This window comes from Bos javanicus, chromosome 16, assembly GCF_032452875.1.
Source record: "Bos javanicus breed banteng chromosome 16, ARS-OSU_banteng_1.0, whole genome shotgun sequence".
Lineage (NCBI taxonomy): Eukaryota > Metazoa > Chordata > Mammalia > Artiodactyla > Bovidae > Bos > Bos javanicus.
Window position 1 is genome coordinate 7,541,181 of NC_083883.1, and position 7,227 is coordinate 7,548,407.

General features: G+C 45.7%; 1 protein-coding gene across 1 annotated transcript in view; it reads left to right on the forward strand.

The window, feature by feature from the left end:
• Window positions 1–6,987, forward strand: part of LOC133227546 (uncharacterized) — a 33,933-nt gene extending 26,946 nt beyond the window's left edge. Inside the window, exons 13-15 of the mRNA XM_061382146.1 lie at window positions 4,252–4,337; window positions 4,744–4,855; window positions 6,507–6,987. The gene's annotated coding sequence lies outside the window, so the exon portion shown is untranslated. The remainder of the gene's footprint in view (window positions 1–4,251; window positions 4,338–4,743; window positions 4,856–6,506) is intronic.
• Window positions 6,988–7,227: the final 240 nt, after the last annotated feature.

Below are 7,227 nucleotides of genomic sequence, written 5' to 3' on the forward strand. Positions count from 1 at the left end.
TCACTGTTTATTCCTCATGTAAATGGTGCTCTCAGGGTTGGGTGAGTCAAAGCACACGTGCTCTGGAATCCCTGACTGGGCTGAGTCTCCTGGAGCTCATCTCAGCACCACACCTCCCCAAGGATGCTGTGCTGAAGGTGCTTCCACGTGAGAGCAGTCCATGTCCTCCTAAAGAACAGCATGGCTTCAGATTCTAGAGACTGTGAAGGGGCTGCTAGCTTTTTTACACATTTGTTCTCACAGCCCTGATGACCTTGTGTCCTGGGACTGACCAGACCTAGGTCAGAGACTCAAGAGAGTAGGACTCTGGGTTACTGCTCCTCTTAGAACTCACTACTCCCTCCAGAAAAAAAGCTCCAAATGGTTTTGCAAACTCCTCAACTCATTTACTTTTTATTTTATTATATGTTTTGCATTTGAGTTGTGCTGTTCTCGTATATATTTTGAGTATAAGCTGCTTATCTGATGCATGGTTTGTAATTTTCTGGAGGTTATCTTTTCATCCTAGTGAATGTTGAAGACACTACACTTTCCCTATTTTGCTGTCTTAGAAACTTGGTGAATTTAATTTGACCATGTATCTTTGAGTTTACTTGGGGCTCTTTATTCTGGTCTTTAGGGGTATGTATCTACTTCTATATCAGTATCATTCAGCTTTGATTCCTATATCTGTGTAATGTGTTTTGAAATCAGGAGGTGAGAAACTTTGATCTTTGTTCTCAAGATTATTTTGTCTATTTGGAGTCCTTAGTGATTCCATATATATTTTTAGATTTGCTTTTTCCATTTCTTTGAAAATAATGTTAATATTTTGACTGGTGTTCCAATGAATCTTTACTTGGCTTTGGGCAGTGTAGAAATACCAACAGTACTAAGTCTCCAGTCTATGAGCATGATCTGTCATTTCAATTCCTCGTGCCTTATTTCACTTTCTCAGTGTTGTGTGTAGTGTTCAGTGTGCTGGTCGTGTCTCTCTGAAGGCCCTGTGTCCTCCCTCCCTGATTTCAGAGTCAGTGGTGGAGGGATGGGCTCATGAGGAGATACAGTGTGCCTTGCTCCTCATCTCTTCTCTGATGATGTATCAGCACAGAGGCACTGGGCCCTGTGTCCATACCTGAACACCTTCTGGGAATTCCTCTAAAATCTGGGTGTTGACATTCTGTTTCAGTGTCCCAAAGGCTCATGAGTACATGTGTGCATGAGCCCAGGAAGCACATACAAGTGAATCATCAAATCAGACCAGACAAATACTCGGCAGAAGCTGTTGGGCTACACTGCACAGGCCTGAAAGCCCTGTTCTTGCCTGGACTTGAGACCTAAGAAAGATTCCAGAGTCTACAGAGATATCAGAGGGTTTAATAGATGGGATGTCATATATCTGAAGTAAAAGGGTGCTGGAAAGACACCCACTGTGGATAGCAGGGGACAGGCAGAACACAGCAGCTACTGCATTCTTCGCTTAGCGGGGATAAAGAGCATAACAGATACAGGGGGGATTAACAGCAGATTGGCTCATTTGTTACATTGTTTACCATGGAAACCAGTATAGGGCAACATCCCTTTCTTAGCCCCTCAGGCTAAATACTTTTATGAGGCAGAATTCTTTTCTTTGTTAATCTATCAGCAAACAGCCATCTTGAAATGGCCAGAAAATGAACAGGGGATAAGAAGGGGAGAGGGGATAACGTCGTGTACATTATGTGTGATTAGTCACTCAGTGTGTCCAACTGTTTGTGATCCCATGGACTATATCCCACCAGGCTACTCTGTCCATGGTATTTTCCAGGCAAGAATATTGAAGTGGATTGTCATTTCCTCCTCCAAAGTATCTTCCCAACCCAGGGATAGAACATATGTCCTTTATATTGGCAGGCAGATTCTTTACCACTGAGCCACCTAGGAATCCCTACACCCTCCCTTGTACCAAAGTTCCCTAGTTTTCCAAAAACTGTTCTGCCAAAATCTGTCAGAAGTGTTAGAACAAGTGGTGCTTAAGATTTGTTCAATCTTCCCTGGTGGCTCAGATGGTAAAGAATTCACCTGCAATCCAGAAGACCTGGGTTAAAACCCTGAATCAGGAAGATCCCCTGAAGAAGGAAATGACTAACCACTCCAGTATTGTTGCCTGGAGAATTCCATGATAGAGGAGCCATGGGCTAGAGTAAAAGGGGTCACAAAACTGACAAACACGACTGAGTGAATAAGCATGCACACACATATAAACATATATAATGGCTGCTATGTATTATAGTGTGGTAGCCACCTCCAGCTGTGACTGTTATAATTTGCTTAAAGGCATCTTTTACATGTGTCAAAAACTCTTGGAATTTCAGGTTGGTTAGCATGAAGGTGAGAGGTCTAATGCGTCTGTAGAAGTGAGAGGTTGAGAACTGACTCTTTCAGCATCTCTAAGTTTGCAACTAAGATCAGTGTCTTATTGAAGGGCTCTAACTGCACAGAGCACAGACGACTGCCATCTGCTATCCACAGTGGGGTGTCTCTTCAGAACCTTTGGAAAAAGGTCGAGGTGATGCTGTGAGAGCCAGCAGGGCCTCAACTAGAGCAGAAGTGGGTGGGTTGCTCATTCTAGTCACCTTGTTGCTGATGGTTGTGTTTCAATGGAAGGCATTGTGGAGAGCATTTGGTGCAGTGGTAAGGAAGTAACACAGGCAGGAAACAGCATTCAGTTGGGACCTGATAGGAGAGGGCTCCTGGAACTTTAGGGTTAAACACTCTGCTTGGAGGCTAAGGAGGGTGAACAGGAAATTAGGAATAAGGAAATGTGTGTAGAGTTTTGACTTATTCTTTTAATATTTTAATGATATAGAGAAATTTTGTCCTGGACTTGCATTGAGTTCTGTTTTATAATCACTTTTTCTTGCTTTGCTCTTCAAAAATTATTTTTCCCGTAAGAGCTGCTTTTTTCTGCTTTTCCACTAACATGGAAGCCATGTCTCTGGTCAGCACATCTTGGGTATTGTGTACTGCAGACTCTATTTTCTATTGCATGTTGAACTATGATAGCCATATCCTAGTGGGCACAAAACTCTTATTGTCACTTGACACTAGAGACCACGTCCTTGCATGCATGTGAAGTAGTGTGTGAGATGTGAACTCTCTCCTCCTGCACTTTCAGGACTTGTGACTTCCCCTTGTTTGCCTTCATTGTTAATTCCTCATGTAGAGGTCGCTCCCATGGGTGGATGAGTCACAACATACAGGCTCTGGGTCCCTGCCTGGGCTTGGTCTCCTGGAGCTCATTTCACCCTCAGGACACCAGCCAAGGCTGATGTGTTGAGGGTGCTTCCATGTGAGAGGTCCACATTCAGCTGCTCCTAGAGACCCTCCATGGCTGCAGATGCTAGAGTCTGTGAAGGGGCCACTGGGCTTCTTCACACACTTGCTTTCACAGCCCTGCTGACCTGGTCTGGGATTGAGCAGTCCCAGCACAGCCTGTCCTGGGGGCACTGCTGCTCTCAGAACCCACTGCTCCATCCAGACAGACTTGCCCCTTTCCCAGGTCTCATTCCTCCATTTTTCCAAGTCTTAGTGCAAACCTGGCAGCTACCAGGTGTTTATGAAGGACCTTGTCACATCGTTCTGGCTAAATGAAATTGGAAGTATTTGCCTCTATCCTCTCTAGGGGTCTGGGAAACTGAAGGTGTCTTTGTGAGCATTAAGCATCTCCCAGGTATCTAAGGTCACCCCAATAATGGGAGAGTCTCTGTTATGTGGAATTTTTGTTCTTCCCTCCCCCAGGGCTCAGCACACTCTCGGGTCCATGCCAGGTACTCCCTGGGAGGAATGGATTGGTTAATTAAATAATGGTCTGATTGGAGACTGTGACCATACATTCATGTTCCTTCTTCCAAAGTGTCCACGTTGGAGAACGCTAGGGCTGGTTGGAGGTTCAAGGAACAGGGACTAGAGGAGAGAAATGAGAAAGGAAGAGAGAGGAAACAGTGGGAGAAGGAGGCAAGCAAGGTTGTGAGCAGAGATGCATGGAGACAATGACCACCTAGATGAGGAACAGGTTGACACGGCCTCATTCCTGGTAACATGTAGACAAGTTGAGGGTGGCAACAGGATGTTGGAGGTCAGAGACCCACTTTTTCATTACGCAGTTGAAACACTGAGGCCCTGGGAAGTCCCTGGACTAAAGGACACCAGGGGTCCCAATGCCAGGCTGTGAGGAGCACAGGGTCCCCTGGTCACATCCTGACTCTAAATTGCCCTTTTACTTTCTCACAGCCACTCCACATGACTGCTGCCCTCAGACACCAGAAAACTTCATGGAAGATATTGAAGATTTGGAGAAAGATAACAAGAATACGGAGGTCATTTATTTCTTCTTTCATATCTTTTAAATTTTTTCTCTTTTTCTGATCCATAGACTCTTTTTGCTCTTTCCATCTTTTAATATTATCCTTCTGGATAATCAAGGACCTGGTCTCTTGTAGGCACTTGGGGATCTGGGAACTTATATAAAATCTATGAAATCTGTCTGCAGCCCTCTTCCCCCATTTTCTTAGCATTGCCCTGGCTCCTGAACTCAGGTCTGCACCCTTGAACCTGGCTTTGTCACCATGAGTTGCTGAGCAGGAGTTGAGGCTGTAGTCAGTAGGTCAGGACCCACATGGCTGAAGGGGCCCCATGAAATTTACACTGCCCTGGGCTACCTCATATGGTTGCTTTCCTGCCCTGGGAGGGCTTGGACCTGCCTGATGAATCTTTTCCTTCCAGATGTCAGAAAGCTCTTTGGTCATCTTTGTGAAGAGTGCTTTTGGGAATATCATCAATGATGATGAAGAAGACCTGGAAGAGCAAGTGTGAACATGGGACCTGAGTTGAAAAGGTGAGGCAGACGAGGGCCCGTGTCTCCATCATGACCCCAATTCACTTGTTGGTGCTTCAGAAATAGGAGCAAAACCCCTGGGGTCTGCTGCCGAGTGTGACCACAAAAGTGGAGATGAGAGTGTTGTAACAATCCATGCAGATGAGTGGAGGATGCCCTGAGCACATCTCCCCAGGGTACAGGTCCTGTCCACAGATGCCCCCGAGGTTGCTGGGCTGGCTCCTCTGACAGCTCTTACATTTTCAGGGAGGCTGGGGGCACTGTGGGGCCACCGTGTGCAGGAGTCCAGGAGCTGCTGTTCCAGCATGTTCTCTTTGAAGATCCTCCCTGGGGGCTTCCTCATCAGGACCCAGCTCTGCCCTCCTAACCCCCTAAAGGCAGCAGGGGGCATCTCTAGTCTATCACCAGCTGCAGAGAGAAGTTGGGGCAGCCCCTCCCTCCCCAGTCCTAGGCTCCTGGGAACAGAGTGAAGGAGACACAGGCGCCCAGAGTTCATGCAGGCAGGAGTCACCTGGCAGCTCTGCATCCCTGTGGGTTCTCCCTGGTCCTGAGGGTCCCAGCCAGCCTATGGATGCCTGAGTCAGGGGACCCTCAGGACCTGGAACTCTAGAGTCTTGGGTCACCTCAGGCACCTTTCCTCAAGCTGAAGTTGGAGGTTCTGTAGAGGTTCTGTATGTGTCCAATTCCAACTAAAGAAACACCAGAATACAATTCAGTGGAGTGTGCACTTGGCATGGTGGGGCTAGTGCTAAAGAACCCGTCTGCCAATCAAGAGACACAAGAGACTCAGGTTCAATCTCTGGGTAGGAAGATTCCCTGCAGAAGTAAATGGCAACCCACTTCAATATTCTTGCCTGGAGAATCCCAGTGACTGAGTAGCCTGGTGGACTATAATCCACAGCGTTGCACAGAGTCAGATATGACTGAAGCAAATGAGCAGCACACTTGGGATGAGTGGTAGGATTCAAGTTACTCATGTTCCTTTTATTTTTTTCCCCAATTCTGTCATTGATAGCATATCCCGTTTTATTACAGTTTAAAATGCAGTGTCTCCTCTCAAATTTTAATGTTGCAATATGCTAAATAAGTAAAATGTACTTTTTAAATAATATAACAATATAATAACAATTTAAAATCATAAACCTCAGGAGAGTTTGGCTGGGGGTTAGAAATGATTATTCAGGAAAACAGACTCCAGGTGTCTGTCCATTTCCAATGCTCAGGTCTCAGGAGCAGTTGTACTGAGTGTAGGATGGGTGGGCAGATTCTCATACCTCCTGTGTCATCTGATCCCTGCTCCTCCCAGGGCCTAGAGGGAAGGGGGAACCCAAGCTTTCAATCCTGATTCCCAACTCCCCTGTTCCTCTGCCTGAGTCTCACTGTCCAGGGGACCCATCAGTTGAGGTTTGCCAGCCAAACCTCACCCAGGTGTACTTGCTCCTGTGGGACATTTCTAGACACTCCTTACTAACAGACAACACCCTCAGCAAAGAGCAGCAAACAGACCCAGTGCCCTGCAGATCTGAGCCCCAAAGCCAAGTCTAGATCCTGGGAAGTCTTCTGGGTCCTGCACACCCTCCCCAGGGAGCCCTCTTCTGTCTGACTCTTAACCGCCCAGGGAGGTTCACCATCACCTGTGTTGGTGTTGTAGGCTCTGCTCGGAATCCCTGAAGACCTGGACCTGGATGCCATCCTGGACACCAGAGGGGATGGAGCCCCCACAGCACCAGAAGCCTTATCTGGACCAGATCAAGGGAGGCCTCATTGCTTCTCTCCCGAGGGTCCTCATTTAGTATAGTTTCACTTGTTATGTTGTATAGATTTAGTATTAGTTTTATCTATATGTTTCATATCTATCTGTATGTTCTATATTTACATGTAAGTTTTTTCATTAAAATTTTTATATGTTACTTTAAAAATACTCTTTTGTAAAACACACATGCATAGAGTAGCCCCCTCAACAGAGGTAGAACTTAATCAATTGTTGTAAACCAATTACCTTAGTGTCCACCACCACGATCACTCCCCTTGGTATACAGTTCAGTCTTTGTTGTTAAGGAACTGCAGATTTAGTTCTTACATCTGTCCTACTGTCATTGTCTTTAAGGATTCTGTTTTCTCATGTCTGTTCATTCCACTAGTCATAGGAGATCAATATGATCCTAGAACTTTCCTAACTTGCATGTCAGGATTTTTTGAAACTCAGGCTGCTTTTGTGGTAAAAATTCATGATTCATCATTGCTCTCCTTTTGTAACTTAAGTGTGTTTCTCTTTTCTTCTAACAGAGAATTTCTCTCCAAAAAGGCTCTTAAAATTCTATCTTTATTCCCTTATATTTCTCCTGCTCTTTTATTCCAGCTGTGCAAAGGAC